Genomic DNA, 18,852 nt, shown 5'->3' with positions numbered 1-18,852 from the left:
CAAGACTTCCCAGAGCTTAATCCTAGGCAGTAGGTCGAAAACGGACCTAAGGTCCACAAATGCCGCAAACAGCAGACCTCCTCCTAGGTAGACCACCTTCCAATATAATAGCATAAATCTAAAAACTTGCTCTAAGGTCCCCATATGTTGCCGAAAACCCGCCTGGAGAGGACTTAAAACATATTAATCAGAGATCCAACTCTGGATCCTACCCAGAAGTAGGCGAGCCACAATCTTTTGTACAGCATCAATAAGGCTAATAGGTCGATAATTAGCCGTTACTGAGCGATCACCCTTCTTATGAATTGGGAGGATCTCCGCCCCCAGCCAAGAGTCAGGGACTTTCGCACCCCTTGCCAGAGCATTGGCTAAAAGAACAATGTATGGGACCCAAAGGTCCTGTTCCTGCTTAAATAAATCAGCTGGTATGCAGTCAGGTCCTGGTGCTTTACCCCCCGGGATAACCCTTAACACTGCCCTCACTTCAGTAGAAGTAGAAACCAGGGCTTCGTCAGTAGTGATGGGCAGCAGAGTGGCAGAACTAGTAACATTCGCTTTGAATTGGTTCCCATAGTATAAGACCCATTCCCTTGGCTCAACACAATTTGAGGGGGATGTATCCTATGGGCAATTGCCCCATTTAAGCTGCCGCCAGAATTTAATCATGTTATTACTCTGGCAAGCCTCCAACAGTTCCTTCCATCGGGTCTCGTCCCAGTTCTTCTTGGCAGTGGCCTGCACAGCTTTGTAGGTAACCCTGCAGCTGCGGATTAAGCTCTGATCTCTTGACTTTAGAGCCGCATGCAACGCCTTTTGCGACTCCCTGCATGCACTGTCAAACCAGGTTAGGGGCTTCAACTTATTTCTTCTTGGGCCAGTGCACTTAACAAAGAGAGTTTTAAGATTTAGAAAGAGATCCCTATGTAATGTGGTGATATTGTCCAGAAGGGCCGACTCTTGGCAGAACCCACTGATTTGAAGCATTGTATCCCCAAGCATGGTTCTAATCCTTGACAGAACCTCCTCATCAAGTGCTAGTTTAGGGCAACTAACCCTTCTTTCGTTATTAGATAGTGAGACCTGTGGCAGGGACGCCTCTGCCACAGAGAGCTCTGCAAAGGTACCTTCTTTGATCGATAGAACCAAGGGATTGTGATCTCTCTCGGCTCTACTTACTACCACCATATCCAGTAGAATGGGCCACATTTCCACATTCACCAGGATATAGTCAATGCGGGAGCCAGATCTGCCGTTATCATAGGTCATTGCCCCCATCCTATCGGACTTCAATTGCCCATTGACTGCACGCATTCCCTGATTCAAGCATAGACCCTTCAAAAATATAGCTGATTGGGACCATTTCTTAATAGGTTGTAATTCCAAACCCGGGATGCCCCATAAAGAATCCTCATCTTCGGTGAGCATACAATCATCCAGCCCCTGAGGTTCAAAACAGGTATTGAAGTCCCCCAATATCACCCTATTTGTATTCACCGGCAATGAGCTTAAGAGACCCTCCAACACGAGTGCAATAGGTGAGCATTTTCCCCCTTGGATGCCCCGCATATAGATATTTGCAATCACCATATTCAGTCCCGAAGACGAGTTGACCCGTATGGCCAACATATCGGGGTTGTCCAACGGGAGCTCCTCCACTGTTACTCCCACATGTTGGCGTACCCAAATAGCTAGACCGCCCACTGGTCTGCCCCTTGCACCTTTCACAGCTGGTCTAGAATAGTTCAAAAAGCCAGCGCGAAATATAGGCTGAGTGGCCCAGGTTTCCTGGAAGGTCCAAATATCAGAATGGTCTATGAAGGTCCCCCAGTCAGGCAGATCAAGCTTTGATTCAAGGCCAGCAATATTCCAGGAGCATATCCGTAGCAACGGTAAACACTGGTCAATTGCCCCCTTCCCACCTCCCACCGAGCTAGATATGGCTGGGCAGGATGAACAGAGAGTTGGGCTGACACCAGTGCAAGAAGGTAGGGAACTTACAGGTAAGACCGAAAATAATGATTCACCATGTGTGGCTTTATCAACATTTAAACCAACAGATATCCCCTGTTCAGGTCCCACTAGAAATGAGCAACAATCAACGGAAGGGAGTGCAGTTGCAGGCTCAGTGGATTGCACAGATAAAAGACTCTTATATGCTGGATGTAATAAAGAGTTTGATGTTAGAGTCACCATGCCCAGTAGACTGCTAACAGAGTACCCCGGCTGTCAATCACACCCATCGAAACAGGAGAAAATATTAAATCTGTTAGAAACTTCTAATGGGGTAAATGGAATCAAATGATCCATTCTCCTGTTCCCATGTAAGTGATCCAACCTCCCTGGAGGCATACTATAGCTTCTAACAGGAACTGTGTTCCACCCAAGATCGTTCCCGATGGGCAAGGGTCTAGGAACTTGCCCCTTGTAACTGTTATTAGATGACATATACATGTTACGCTGTGTATCAGCTAGTCCTCCAGGGTAGAAAGGGGGGGTCACAAGGGATCTTGGATAGAAATATGTTAAGTCATATGGAACTATGGCATTGCTCAAGTTCCCCGAGGGCCCATTCAGTATAAATCTGACTGCCTCTGGGTCTCTAAAATTTATTACGATAAGGTCTCCCTTTAAATTTTTTTCCCTGCTGCCTAACCAGGGGAGACGCCTGACGTGAACAATCTCTCCATTAATATAATATGGGAGTGGTCTATTTTGTCCTAGCCAGTGCATAATTTTATTTTTTAACTGGGAGTACTACTTCCTTTTACCAGCCTCTAGGGTAGGGACTCTTGTAAGCACGACCACAAAAGGCACAGCATCGGGAGGTAATTCAACATTGGGGCCCTGCAATTTGTCATTGGTAGGTAGACTCAACCTTCCCCTTCCCACTCGCTTGTTCAGGGAGGTCGGATTATCCCCTCCCTTCTGAGGTACTCTAGCGGCCTGTGCAGCTGATTTTACTGCTGTCACCAGAGGGGAAACATCCGTTACAACGCGGATGTTACAACGCGGTGCTGTTACGACGCGTCCGTAACAACGCAAGTCGTTACCACGACTTGCGCTGGAGAGCGCTAGAAGATTAAAAATAGTAAATTTACTATTCCAACACCTTCCCTAGTGTCCACGGGGACTGGTGTTAGAATAGTAAATTATACTATTCGATATCCGCGCCCCCAACGCAAGTCGTGGTAACGACTTGCGTTGTAAGGGACGCGTTGTAACAGCACGCGTTGTGACGGTACGCGTTGTACCGTCACCAATCCTCACCAGAGGGACCTGTTGGTAAGCTCGCTGGGTTGCTGGTGCTCCCGAGTGGGTATTAACAGGGGGTTTATTAACTTTGTTAATGCCCTTGATAGGGCCCTTGGCGGCAGCCGGTCGGGACTGGAGCAATTGGAGCGGCCATCAGTGGGGAGACTAGCTTTTCGGTGATCATGGAAGGCCCTGCCCCAGCATTATCGCCAAACAATGACTCTAAGTTCCCAAGCCGTTGTTCCACCCTCTTCAGAATATCTAGTATTGGGTGCATAACGGGCCTAAATAGGTGCTCAATAGAATCCCAAGGGGTACCAGACAATAAGGCTTTCTCTAGAGGGGGAGAGGCTGGCCTCGCTTCGCATAATGAATCGGTAACAGGCATTATATCATTTGTATCTAACACCACAGAAGCCGGTGGCACTACAGCAGAAATTACAGGGGCCTTAGCCATAGATACAGCTGGATCATTAGCTTTTAGGGATTTGCCAAACTCAGAATGACTGAGCTTACACCTCTGAGGGACCCCCCCCTCTCCTTTTAGATGGTGGAGGGCCATGAGCTTTGGGTACATAGGGCAACTTGCCCTTCTTTTTAGGTAACTCCCTAGCTGGAAGAGAAGGCACGTTAATTACATCTAGTCCTGTAATAGGAATGCTTGGGGACAGCATGTTGGGTGAAGGAGCAGTATTTACAACAACATGAAGTGGTGAAGTGTCTCTAAGGAGTAAGGGGAATTTGTCCAAGGACGGTGGGTCTTCGCTGAAAATGTCAGAGACTGTGTCCGGCAAAACGGGTACAGGCACCAAATCCGACAAAGGTCTATTTTTCAAGGATTCTATGGAGCGACGACGCTCAATCCTGCGCTCTGCCATCACATTATCCTTATCCAGGTCCATAGCAGCCCTAGTAAAGTAGCTCTCTAGTGTTCCTTTACTGCCCCCCGCAGATACCGATTTGTCACAGTTTGTAGACATAGTGAAGATGTCCTACCTTCCCAACAGCCTAGGGGGCTTGTAAAGGCGAAAGAGGGGTGGCCAGTCCCGTTCACCTCCGTCCCCGGACGGCCACAGACGGCCCGCCCTTTGCCCGGGCTTAGCCCGGCGTCCCGCTCGCGTCCCGCGAGGGAGGGTGTGCGCCTATTTTATGCGCCTCCTGGCGCTTGCGGATGGTGCGCGGTGGGCGTGGTGCCTGCTGGGGGTTGTAGTACCCCTGGCCCGCCCTCCTCACTGCGGCAGCTCTCCAGGTGTCCAAGGAGGCGTGCGGCGGGAGGCGGGATGCGGGATGGCTTCAGCGGCAACAGCGAGGCGGCATGTAAGCAGTGCAATCAACTTTTCACCAGAAAGAAAAGGGCCACGGCAGGTCCCAACAGTAGGAAGTTCCCCCGCTCTGCAGGGTGTGCGCCTATTTTATGCGCCTCCTGGCGCTTGTGGATGGTGCGCGGTGGGCGCGGTGCCTGCTGGGGGTTGTAGTACCCCTGGCCCACCCTCCACACTGTGGCAGCTCTCCAGGTGTCCAAGGAGGCGGGAGGCGGGATGCGGGATGGCTCCAGCGGCAACAGCGAGGCGGCAGGTAAGCAGTGCAATCAACTTTTCACCAGAAAGAAAAGGGCCACGGCAGGTCCCAACAGTAGGAAGTTCCCCCGCTCTGCAGGGTGTGCGCCTATTTTAAATGCCTCCTGGCGCTTGTGGATGGTGCGCGGTGGGCGTGGTGCCTGCTGGGGGTTGTAGTACCCCTGGCCCGCCCTCCACACTGCGGTAGCTCTCCAGGTGTCCAAAGAGGCGTGCGGCGGGAGGTGGGATGCGGGATGGCTCCAGTGGCAACAGCGAGGTGGCAGGTAAGCAGTGCAATCAACTTTTCACCAGAAAGAAAGGGCCACGACAGGTCCCAACAGTAGGAAGTTCCCCCGCTCTGCAGGGTGTGCGCCTATTTTATGCGCCTCCTGGCGCTTGTGGATGGTGGGCGGTGGTCGCGGTGTCTGCTGGGGGTTGTAGTACCCCTGGCCCGCCCTCCACACTGCAGCAGCTCTCCAGGTGTCCAAGGAGGTGTGCGGCGGGAGGCGGGATACGGGATGGCTCCAGCGGCAACAGCGAGGCGGCAGGTAAGCAGTGCAATAAACTTTTCACCAGAAAGAAAAGGGCCACGGCAGGTCCCAACAGTAGGAAGTTCCCCCGCTCTGCAGGGTGTGCACCTATTTTATGTGCCTCCTGGTGCTTGTGGATGGTGCCCGGTGGGCGCGGTGCCTGCTGGGGGTTGTAGTACCCCTGGCCCGCCCTGCACACTGCGGCAGCTCTCCAGGTGTCCAAGGAGGTGTGCGGCGGGAGGCGGGAGGCGGGATGCGGGATGGCTCCAGCGGCAACAGCGAGGCGGCAGGTAAGCAGTGCAATCAACTTTTCACCAGAAAGAAAAGGGCCACGGCAGGTCCCAACAATAGGAAGTTCCCCCAACAGTAGGAAGTTCCCCAAATGAGTCAAATGTTTATGTGTCCTAGCTGGGAGACGCAACATTCTTGTTGCCTGTCTCTGCAGACAATAGTCCCTGTAACATCTCACAGCTTACGTCAATTGAGCACAGATTATCTTTTGTACTGTCCACAACCAATGCTGGGGCAGCCTGTACGCCATTCAAGGCCTGGGTGTCAGAGGAGGAGCCAATGTTCATACCAACAGGAGATGATACTACCTGTGGTGGCTCAAGGAAGGCCGCCATCAACATCGGAATATGCTGGGGACACTGCAGAACATGGGCCATAATCAGGTCCAGTAAAGCATCAACGTCCGGTTGCGCACATGATGGGAGTGTCAGACAGAGATCTAACATGCATTCTTCTCAGCAAAAAAGGCATCGGAGGACAGGTAAGATGCAGTCCATCTAGGAAGGTCTACAATGATAAGAACCAAGATGCACTTAGTTCTCTTAGGCGAGGTGTGCCTAGATGTTGTACCATGTGATCACTGTATTTTTTAGCTCCAGAGTACTGTTCCCATCTCCTTGGTGACTTGGACGTCCATTACATATCAGAAAAATAACAATCAGGATACCTGCTATGAGAAACAGGATCAGCGGCATACCTCTAAATATGCTTCCAAATATGGAGTGTATAAAGTTTTATATAACTCCAAGGACTGTCTGAAAGATGCTTAATAGTCCAGAACCTATGGTCTCTAATAAGTGGACGATGCCTGTCATATCAGACATGTTAAAGATACAATTTACAATTTCTGCGAAATGGAAGGGTCGTTTGTACATATGAGTGCCTGTATCTTTGCCGTAGACTTGCGATCTGGAAATCAAAAGTCTCTTGAGCGGAAGTTAAGGGCACGCATTTCTGTAAAAGCATGGCTTTCATTCTGCTCAAAGCATCAAACCATATTAATAAAACATTTAGCGAAGGCCATAACGGCGCCTTCCTGACTGTGTGTTGGTGGAAAGAATACTTGCATACAACAAGTACCCTGGAGCTCACTGTTACCAGATATGCGATGCCTGGAAGCATCCCACAGCAACCTTGATCATTCAACATCAAGTAACTCCAATTTTTTTTATTGGAGTTATTGGCGACTTAGTGCATCCGGACCAGTCGGGCTTTATTCCTCACCGTAACACTGCCCTCAATCTGCGTCGACTCCACGGCGCCCTGGCTAGGGCCCATACCCTTGAGGAGCCGGCAGTCCTCGCTTCCCTTGACGCCACAATGGCCTTTGACTCTCTTGAGTGGAGTTACCTCTGGGCAGTGTTGACGAAGCTCGGTTTTGGCCCGGTGTTCGTGAGTTGGGTGAAACTTCTCTACGCTAGCCCATTGGCTAACGTTGCAGTGAACGGTCGTCTATCGGCGTCCTTTACCCTTCAGCGAGGTACTAGACAGGGTTGCCCCTTGTCGCCTCTTTTGTTTGCCCTGGCTCTTGAGCCGCTCGCGGCCATGTTGCGCACGCACCCCGATCTACATGGCATAACCTGGGCCCCGGGCTTCGAGGACAGGGTGTCCCTGTATGCCGACACTATTCTGCTGTACTTAACCTCCCCCTGCAAATCACTCATCGTGGCCTGTGACGTAATCAGACTTTTTGGACGGTATTCTGGCCTAGTCATCAACTGGGCCAAGTCCTCCCTGTACGTCCTAAAAGGGGACACGCCGCGCCTCCCTAGAGGCTGCCATATCCAGGTGGCCAGTCAGGGTTTCAGGTACTTGGGGATTTACATCTCCGGGAGCTCGAAGGCGCGTTACGACCACAACTTGCTCCCTCCTCTCCAGCGTCTTCGGCGCGACGTGGACAGTTGGCGCAAGCTTCCACTCTCCCTGCTTGGCCATGCGGCATTATTTAAGATGATGTCTTTGCCCAGGTTCCTGTATGCTTTGCAAAACACTCAGGATCCGGTTCCGGCCCGCTACTTTAGGGAGATTGAGAGTCTTCAACGGGCCTTGCTCTGGGACGGTCGGCCCCGTGTCGCTGTCACGAAGCTCACACTTCCGTGGTACGACGGGGGCATAGCACTGCCGGATGTGCGTAGGTATTACTGGGCCTCCCAGCTCGCGGCTCTCAATCACGGTTTCTACAGACCTGTAAACAGCCCCGGCTACGCCATGGACAGATGGCTCCTGGGCGGTGGTAATTACTACTGGGCCCTGTACTCGAGGTCCTTAGATCGGCGGATGTCGGGTCCAACGAGGACAGCGGTCCACATCTGGCAGACGATCACCAAGGCGCAGGGCTGGTAGGGCAGACTGACCAGATTCACCCCTTTGTATGACTCCGATATTTTGGGCAGGCTGTGGCACACCAAGGGCTTCGATAAGTGGGACCTCATCGGCATCTCCAGGGTGGACGATATGATCTCTAAGGGTGAAATCAAGACCTTTCCTCAGTTGCAGGCTGAATACCAGTTGGGCGGCTCGGAGTTCTTCCGCTACGCCCAGCTGCGGCATGCGCTGCTCTCTGCCACACCGACTGAGGGGGCTATTCCAGAGAGCTCTCCCTTGGAAGACAGAGTTTTGGATGGCCATATGCCCGATAGTGCTATCTCACTGTCGTATAAAAAACTTATCAACGTCCGCACCGACCTTCTCCTTGGCGTGCGTGATCAGTGGGTGGGAGATGGCCTGGAGATTGACGATGAGGATTGGCAGAGTGCAGTGTACTCCCGTAAAGAGGTGGCTATATCCTCCCGTCTTAGGCTGGTGCAGTTCAAGATCTTGCACAGAGTGTATGTGACCGGCCCCCGGCTTGTGCGTATGGGATACTCGCCCGACGGACTTTGTCGCCGGGGCTGTGGTGCCCTTGCTACCTTCTTGCACATTCTATGGGAATGCCCCGTCATAGCCTCCTACTGGAGAAGGGTGCACCGGATTATGAGTGAGGTGACGGGAGTGGTGACTGCTGCAGAAGCTCGGAGGTGCCTCCTCAACATCTGGGAACCGTCTGATCACAACACGACGCAGACGCAGTGGGTGACCCTGGGTAACATGGTGGCCAAGCGGGACATCGCTCAAAAGTGGGGTGCCACCACAGCTCCCCTTGTGGTACAGTGGAAAGCCAACATGGATTGGTGTATGTTCCGGGAAAAGACGGTCTATGTTGCCAGGGGCAGGCCTCAGAAATGGAGTAAAGTGTGGGGAGCCTGGAATGCTTACCGGGGCGATGTATGGCTGCCGCCAGAACCTGTTTCTCTAGATGAACATATGTCACCATAGCCTATGACACCAACTGTGCTATGCTGAACTGATTGATCCTGTCTCTTCTCCCCCCTTCTGTCATCCTGTTTCACTCTCCTGAATCAGTGACTCTTTGCTTGCTCTCCACTACCCGCTACCAATACCTTGACAGATTTCTCTACTCCATTGCCACTCTTCGGCGCCTTTTGGCGTTTTCTTCCTTTGGTTTCTGTTCTCTTCACTATAAAATATAAAAACAACCTTCAATGCTCTGTTGTGAATATGCTTGCACTATTTTCCTCCTGATTCACCATGCTGCCTTGCCTCCGGGATGTTGGGCTGAATAGCTGTGTGCTCTTTCAAAATAAAGGTTTTAAAAATTTAAAAAAAAAAAAAAGTAACTCCAATTTGAAAGTAGCCTGAACACTGAAGTGATCACAGCAGCTGGGGTACCCCTCAAGTGACAGGGTAAGTTTGCTACCGAACCCTTACAGGCCCATGAAGCATTATATCCTGGCATATGATCCACTTTAAAGTATTCTCGCTGTTTGTACCGCTTAAAAACACTTTTCTTTCCCCCACTCGGTATTGAAATCTGTATGTTAATTCCCAAGATTCCTTGGGGAATTCCCAACCTATGTCTTCATATCTGCCTGCCTGCTTTTGTTCAAGGCAATATTGCCATTGAAAAGTAGTGACCGGAAGAGTTATGCGGCCATGGATTAACCATTCTGTGGATGGTGACTCTGCCACTGTAAAGGCTAATCTGTCCAGTTTTTCAATACGCAGCATTGTTTACTTTGCTTCTACTGTGCCATTTCTATCTTTTTTTCCGTTAGAATGTATGAGGAAAACAGAGATGTGCTGTTTATGAAATGCCAAGGCGCATAGCCTACACAGAAAAATTGCAGCGTCCACCTTAATAACATAATAGAACGCAATTGTGATTGCCCCTGTTGTAATATGGACAAATCCTGTTCTAGTACATCAATAGCAGAAGATACAATGTTGCCTAGTGAATATATCCTGGAGGTTGGTGTAGTTAACCCATTGGCAACCAGTGCTAGAGCTTTCTCTAGGTTTATACAATCTATTTCTCGTAATCTCTCAGCGGCTTCTTGTTGTGATATTTTCCACATCTCATTAGAGTCAGCATAATAGAAATGTTTATGACGTAGCTTCCTAGAATCTAATAAAAAATCCTGAAGGTCCTCTGTAAGTAAGGATAAGTGCTGTTTCACACGTGTAAGTGTTGGGGTCTTTAGCCAATCAAGGCATAACTTTCCAAGACTGTATGATGTCACTACCCATGGGTGTTCTCTCTGTACATAGCGTGGATATGGCCTGTTGATATTAAACCCTTTGGACTTACCCATCATTCTTTTCTGACATCTATTGGTGTCTGAGGGCCAAAGCAACCATCCGAGGTGTATTCAAGTCTATGTTTTTGGCTAGTCCAAGACAAGATGTGTGTTGTACCGGTTCATTCAAAACATGATTTGCTGAGGAATAAGGCATGCTCTAAATTGCGCTTCTGTTCTCTGAACCTGCCAGTCTCTACTACCCCTGACTGATTTCAAGTCTATAGTGTCTCTCCATAAGTCGAAACCTTGTTCAGACAGTTGGGCAATAAAGGAGGCAGAATAAATCTGTTTGGTGTTTGTCAACATATTTTTCTGTGCTGGTGTTTGTGCAACCATAGAATAATAAAAAGCTGGGTCTGACATGTTAAACCCTGAAAAATATGGAAATTTCGGTGAAAATGTTTTTTAACTGCTTCTCGGTGGTGTCGGGTGATGTTCCCATTGGTGGTATGGCAAAACATTTCTGGAATTAACAGATTTATGCAGAAAATGATGACCATAATGTTGATAGCAATATATTGTTTCAAAGCCTGGTGTGTCTTTCAACATATCATTATTAGAAAAAGCAGCAGCAGATTTATCTAAATCTGACAACATATTATTTAGTTTCATAATCTCATTCATCGGAAAATGTACTGGAGGTAATAATATCACTTAATGAAATTATAAATAAATGTGGTTTATAAATAATACATTTATAATAATAAATTATAAATAAATGTTCGGTCAGGCCAAATATATCGTAATCAACCTTGTCCGATACTATACAGTCAGGTATAGGAACTGCTGTAATGTTCACTGATGATAGGTCTTTTTTTTCACGATGTGATGATAGATGGGGGTTCAGTATCACATTCACTTTTTGTGCTGCAGAGCTTTCTCGAAGATAAGTTTATTTATAAGCATACTAATGACGATTACTAAGCCTATCCAGAAAAGTATCCCGGTAGTTACCCAGAGTTCCTCCCAAGGTGATACCAGGTAAGTCTTTTTAAGAAAGTTCAGAAATCTTTAATTCAGTATTGGCGAGTTTTTTGGGCTGGCATCATTTCAGATTCACTTGGAAATGATGCCATTATTTTCCTCTCCTTTGACTTGTCCACATTTCAACAATTTGTAGCAGAAAAACTTCTTGCATAAGCGGGTGCCCATCCAGGCCTCTTCTTTTCGCAAATACGAAAGTTAAAGGCAGCAGGTACGCGGTACGCACAATAGTAGATTGTAATAAGCAAATGTGGGGAAATAAGAAAATGCCATGTACACGTTTAAAGTGAGGCAGTCTAAGGAACTGTTTGATACAGGAAATTAAAGAGATGGCAGGCGTACTGTAAGATGGTAATGTTTTGAAAAAACGCAAATGTTATTCGGCTAATGAACAGAAGTGGAAACGTGGTCTACATAATCGCTCAGTATAATGACATAGTTAATGCGTCTTTTTGATGTTTCACCGTTGTAACGGAAGCGAGTGATTTGAGCTTTTGGTTCATGGGGGTTGGACAGCGAAGGACACTCATAAGGGAAGATTGCAAGTTACGTATTGATATGCGTGAAGTTTGGATAAGAATGTTTTTATCTTCACTTGTACATAGGCAACATTAGTATGCATATATCAGACCTAAAGCATTGTTTTATATTACTGTTTTCTAGACGCCCCTGACGAAGGGCAATGAAATGCCCGAAATGCATTGGGTTTTGAATAAACAACTGCTGCTTTGAACCATCTGTCGTACTGAAATCGTATTTGCGAAAAGAAGAGGCCTAGATGGGCACCCGCTTATGCAAGAAGTTTTTCTGCTACAAATTGTTGAAATGTGGACAAGTCAAAGGAGAGGAAAATAATCATTAGCGATACGGTCAAGATTGAAGTAAATATTAAGAATTGGATTAACGAAAGATAAACGAATGGAATTAGTATCCACAAACACGCAGTGCAGCTAGGGAGTGGAGGGTTAGCCATACCCTCCCCACATGTTTGTACGTAAAGTCAGTGCATCCGGGCATTGCACTACCCCGGCTGGCACGCACACAGGACAATTGAAGATTAAACTATTGGAAAGTATAAAAAACTGAAAAAACGGTGTGCACACCACCCCTTGCGATTGTTGTTACCAGCAATTAGAGCATCGTATAATAATTCAGGAAAACATGGGACTTGACAATAGCCCTGTCTTTGTTCAACACATGTCCAAGCCACTTTTTCATACTTTAAGTCAAATTTAGATGTGATTTAACATCTTGAAATGAGTTTTTAACATTAACGTTTGAAAATTTGTAGAAAGACCAATTTTTGGTTAATTTTGATTTATTTTGGTTTATTCCTTCACTATCCAAGTTGTCTAATATTATTGGTTTTAGACACTTATTCACTCCTTCACCGTTATTATAATTTGTTTGTTTCATTAGTAACAATGGACTGTTACATTTATGTAAATAAGTACAATGCAGAGTGATTTGGCAATTTTATAAATTCTTAGGATGGGCGCGCGTTCACCATTGCAGAAGTAAAATCATGTAAATTGTTAATATTAGGGATTTATCCTAGCAAGTTCTGTTCGAACACATATGGTTACTTTGGAAAAATAAATTCTTGTGAAGTGCATCATTTTTCGAATTTAGCAATAATTCTTGCTTTTGATCCATTATCTTATATCCGTTAACATTGCGTATTTGCACAGATAGTATGAAGGCATTTGTTAAACTGCGTATTTGCACAGAACGCATAACATCGCACTTTTGCACTTTATTTTACATAAGCAAAATTTGCACTACAATTAAATATTTAAGATATGCATTTTCACTTTATAATGTGGATAGATAAAAACAAAGGATCATTTATGCACTATTTTATTGATAAATAGGATTGTACCATTACTATGTTAATCTGTATTTGTACTTGCACATAACTTATGTTTGTTTCCAATGTGTTTGTGAATATCTTGACAAGTTAAACATGGCCCCCATACATGCTGATGTACTGAGTTCAATTAAGATCTGAGCCCTTCTGCTATGTTAATGAAATGCATTTGGTGCGCTAGCCGAATCTGCATAGTACCATTTAAATGTGATTCAGTCCATCTTACCGCTAACAGTGAGCAAGGGCGTTCACGCCCGAAACGCGTCTGTTCGGCGTTTTTTTTTTTTGCACCCCTGCACTTTATGCTTGAAAAAATAAAATAAGAAAAGAATAACTTGAAGACTGGCTTTGGACTTTGTAAATCGTTGTCTGCGTACTGGGTAACGTGCATAAGGCGTTTGTTGCACGGTGACCGGTTGGAGGAGTATATATATATATATATATATATATATATATGTATATATATATATGTATATATATATATATATATATATATATATATATATATATATATTCACTGAAAAAACCATAGGTTTCAGGCCTTATATAGTTAGGAATTAGCATTTGAAAAACCTTTGAAATTCACTCAAAAAACTATAAGTTTTAGGGGTGTTATAGTTAGCTGGACATTTCACTCATACAAAACCATTGAAATTGATCCTATATAGTGAGTTGTACTAACTATATTTTGCGCACCCACAATCCACTGCTGATGATGTCATATATTAGATCATTCATGACATGGTCAGTGACATCACTTTTTGAAAAAATCGCGGGGTACGCGCACTGTATGCGTACAAACATTTTTGGTGGGCCTGGGGGGTCCTTGTGGGACCCCCTGAGCAGGCCTATGGGGTCAGGGTGCTTCTACCCTGCCCCCTTTTTGAGTTCTATGCGTTTGTTTTTCTGCTTTCCTGTGCCTCAGTCTACAGAGGCACAAGATGGCTGCCAACAATTTCTGTTTTGGAGTGTTGACAGACATTGGCAGCCAATCAGCATGCAGCTGGCGACCGCAAAGGTCCGTGCACGTACGTGCGCATACGGTGCGCGCTTATAGATATATAAATTTTTTTCCTTTGGATTTTCTCAGGAACTACTGGAGGGATTGACACCATTTAAGCAAAAGGGCGATCTGCAAACCGAACTCTACCTTTCTGCCAAATTTGGTGTAATTCCGTTCAGCCGCTCGGGCTGTAGCCATGTCTAATCGTCCTATTGAAAATAATATTGGGGAAACACGTTTTGGGACCCCCCTTTTTTCTCAGCCCCCACTTGACAAATCTCCCCAAAACTTTCAGGGAAGGAGCTGGGTGGAGCGGGCCATCTTCTTTGAGAAATTTGTGAAGATTCATCAACCGGCACCAAAGTTATTCCCAATAGAATGTTGCGGATTTCCTATGGAAACTAGGTCCTAACTATATATACCTACTGGCGACCGCCAGTAAGTTATATATATATATATATATATATATATATATATATATATATATATATATATATATATATATATATATATATATATATATATATATATATATATATATATATATATATATATATATATATAAATATATATATATATATATATATATATAGCTGACTAATAAGAAAGGCGAAGTCTAGCAACAGTCGTTCACATTTGAATCCGGGAGGATTTGCTGCAAAATTGCCCCCCAGCAGAAGCTATAAAGGTCTGGACTGATCTCAGAATATGGCTGCCTCAGGTACGAGGACGCAGGACATGCAGACATTGGACTGAAGGTAGGACCAAAGCAAATAGTGCTGTGTGAGGAGTTGCGCGGGGACGGGAAAGGGATAAACGCACACGAGGTTGTAAAGATCCCTCACAAGCGTCCATCGCTGAATTAGAGTAAATTCCACAGATATGTCTGTCCACGGGCTCATAGACAGATAAGCTGCAGCATTAGAAATGTTTGACGATACATGCTGTCCCAATATAAACTCAGTTTCCCAGAATGCACCAGCAGTCGGCAGTGCAACGCCTCAGGAAGAAAACGCGGCAATTGGAAAAACTAATTAAAAGCGAGTAGAGCAAGTGGTGGGAGGGCAAGTCCCTCCAAAGGTACTTGGACGTGAGAAGAATCCCACATGGTTGGAGAATTCTAATAGCGCATAGTTACAACGCTCCCGACCCAAGAATGATGAAAGATTGCGCTGAAACGAACCTACAGTCTTCTAGAAAACTCGTGGCGATACTTGTGAAATATGCAGAAGTTGACCGCCTGAAATTACAAGAACAAATAGCTCAATGAGGACATCAGTAAGATGAACCAAAGTGAAGAAGAAATCAAACTGCGAGACAACATGACTAAAAGAGTGCAAAAGGAAGAAGAGAGAATCCAGGAACGCAAAACATTCAAGTACCACAGGGACAAGGCTGAATATGCAAGCATCTGATGTGGGTATGCTTGCTACTATGCATGAATTGAGAATGAATGAAACCACCATTCCAGATGACAATATGGCAGCAGGATCGACACAAGAAAGAGTCAACACATTAAGTCTTATTGAACCAAGGGGGCATATTACCAAGCAATAGCGATAATTATCGCTATTGCTTGGTTAGAGACAAAACTTTACCGCTGAGCTGCGGCGATTTTTACCGCAAATAAACTTTGGTATTACCAAGGTTTATCGCAAATGCGATAAAAATCGCCGCAATGCATGAATATCGCTGAAAAGTCAGCGATATTCATGCATTACCGAGCTAATGCTCTTAGCCATGTTATCCACCTCCCATTGGATAACATGGCTAAGAACTGCTCAGGGCAGGTGTTAGCTTTTGGAGATATTCGCGCTTAGCGCGAATATCTCCAAAAGTTGGTAATAGGAGATAGCGATGTTAGCGACTGTTTTCAGTCGCTAACATCTTGGCACGCCCACTTTGCATGTCATTAGTGACAAATATCACTGACATGCAAAGTGGGGCCCAAGATGGTTGCTATCTCTTACTAGATGTCGCTAACTGGTGTTAGCGACAGCTAGGTAATAGGGAGATAATTTTATCTCCGCTTTCTTGGCTTTTAAAGCCAAAAAAGCGTAGATAAACTCCCTTGATAATATGCCCCCAAGTGCGGGCATGAGTCCCTTCAAAAATAAATCCACATTTTGCCATATGATGCCAAAGGATGCAATCGATATTTTCCATGAAAGAACAACCGAAGATCTCAAAGTTCTATATCACAAGGTGAACAATATGTAAAAAAAAGAGCAAAATAAAATGTCATGAAAAGGAGCATGGGAATTTGATCGCTAAACTTAAAAACAACCAGGAAATCATAATCAATAAATCAGACAAAGGTGGAAACCTGGTGATTTGGCCTCATAAGGACTACATGAAGGTAGCACTTCGCCAGTTAAATGACAGTACCTGCTATGCAAAATCTTCGATGGCAGAATATACTAAAACCAAAGACATACTCAAATAAATGTTAATGAGTTACAAGCGACAGGGTCTAATATCTAATCACTAACATACTTATTTATATAAGGAATTCCCTGTGATGCCTATTATGTATCTAATACACAAGGAGATTGTACCTGTGCCAGGGAGACCCATTATCTCGGCAATTGGGGGAATGTGTGAGAACATTAGTCGCTATGTGGACTACTTCCTCCAGTCTCATGTAGTACTCAAGCTTCCTACGTTTATCAAAGACACAGGAGATGTTTTGAATACATTAAAACGAGTAGCTTTGAAAGAAGAATATCTGCTGATTATCCTAGACATTGAATCACTCTATTTACGAGTATAGAGCACCAAACAGGACTGGAAGCTGTTAAACACTATTTAGACACCAGGCCATTGAATTGTTATAACCATAACATTATGTTGTTAGTACTGATCAGATGGTGTCTTTATAATAATTTTTTTATGTTTAACAAACAAGTGTACAAACAGTCGAGGAGTTGCCATGGGAGCTTGCTTCTCCCCCAGGTATGCATGTTTACACGTAGGCTGGTGGGAGGAGCAAGCTCTCATGGGAAAATACAAACATGTGATGTATGCTCATGTCATGAATTCAATCAATCAATCAAAGCATTTATATAGCGTGCTACTCACCCGGAGGGTCTCAAGGCACTTGGGAAGGGGAGGTAGGCTTCTGCTCGAACAGCCAGGTCTTGAGCTGCTTCCTGAAGGCGAGGTGGTCTTGGGTCAGGCGGAGGTGGGTCGAGAGGGAGCTCCACGTCTTGGTGGCGAGGTAGGAGAAGGACATTCCTCCTGTGGTGGCTCTTCGGATGCGGGGGACGGCGGCGAAGGCGTGGTTGGTTGATCGAAGCTGGCGTGTGGGAGTGTAGAAGTTGAGGCGGTTGTTAAGGTATCTTGGGCCTTGGTTGTGTAGGGCTTTGTGTGCATGGGTGAGGAGTCGGAACGTGATTCTCTTGTTGACCAGGAGCCAGTGCAGGTCTCTCAGGTGTCCGGAGATGTGGCTGTGTCAGGGGATGTCCAGGACGAGTATTGCTGAGGCGTTCTGGATTCGCTGCAGTCTTTTCTGGAGTTTGGTGGTGGTTCCGGCGTAGAGGGAGTTGCCGTAGTCCAGTCGGCTGGTGACGAGGGCCTGGGTGACTGTCTTCCTGGTCTCAGTGGGGATCCACTGGAAGATCTTATGTAGCATGCGCAGGATGTTGAAGCACGACGAGGAGACGGCGTTGACTTGTCTGGTCATGGAGAGGGAGGAGTCCAGGATGAAGCCCAGGTTGCGTGCGTCGTCTGTTGGTTTGGGTGCGCTGCCCAGGGCAGGGGGCCACCAGGAGTCGTCCCAGGCGGAGGGTGAAGATCCCAGGATGAGGACTTCCGTCTTATCTGAGTTCAGTTTCAGGCGGCTGTTCATCATCCACTCGGCTACGTCTTTCATCCCTTCGTGTAGGTTGGCTCTGGCGGTGGCTGGTCGTTGGTGAGGGAGAGGATCAGCTGGGTGTCGTCGGCATAAGAGATGATGTTGAGGTTGTGTTGGTGTGCGATGGCCGCAAGGGGGCTCATGTAGACAATGAAGAAGGTGGGGCTGAGCGAGGAGCCTTGGGGAACGCCGCAGATGACTTCGGTGGCTTCTGATCTGAACGGGGGGAGGCGGACTCTCTGTGTCCTTCCGGCGAGGAAGGAGATGATCCATTCTAGTGCCTTCTCTTGGATTCCAACGTTGCTGAGGCGCTGCACTAGGGTGCGGTGGCAGACAGTGTCGAATGCCACGGTGAGGTCCAGGAGGATGAGGGCCGCTGTTTCCCCGTTGTCGAGCAGGGCTCGGATGTCATCGGTGGCTGCGATGAGGGCGGTCTCGGTGCTGTGGTTGGCCCGGAAGCCAGACTGCGAGTGGTCGAGGGATCCATTCGTCTCGAGGAAGGCGGCCAGCTGCTTGTTGACGGTCTTCTTGATGACTTTCGCCGGGAACGGGAGGAGCGAGATGGGGCGGTAGTTTTTGAGTTCGGTGGGGTCTGCTGATGGTTTCTTCAGTAGAGCGCTGAGTTCGGCATGCTTCCAGCTCTCCGGGAAGGTAGCGGTGTCGAAGGAGGTGTTGATGATGTCCCGCAGGTTGGGCGCAATGACGGAGTCGGCCTTGTTGAAGACGTGGTGAGGCCAGGGGTCGGTTGGAGATCCGGAGTGGATGGAGTTCATCGTGCGTAGGGTTTCCTCGATGTTGGTCGGGGTCCAGGCGCGGAGGGTGGTGGTGGTGGGGGGTGCAGGTGCTGTCGTGGGGTGCGTTGGCTGTGTG

Source organism: Lissotriton vulgaris, chromosome 1_1 (genome assembly GCF_964263255.1).
Source record: "Lissotriton vulgaris chromosome 1_1, aLisVul1.2, whole genome shotgun sequence".
NCBI classification, from domain to species: Eukaryota; Metazoa; Chordata; class Amphibia; order Caudata; family Salamandridae; genus Lissotriton; species Lissotriton vulgaris.
Note: the sequence above shows the minus strand (reverse complement) of the source record.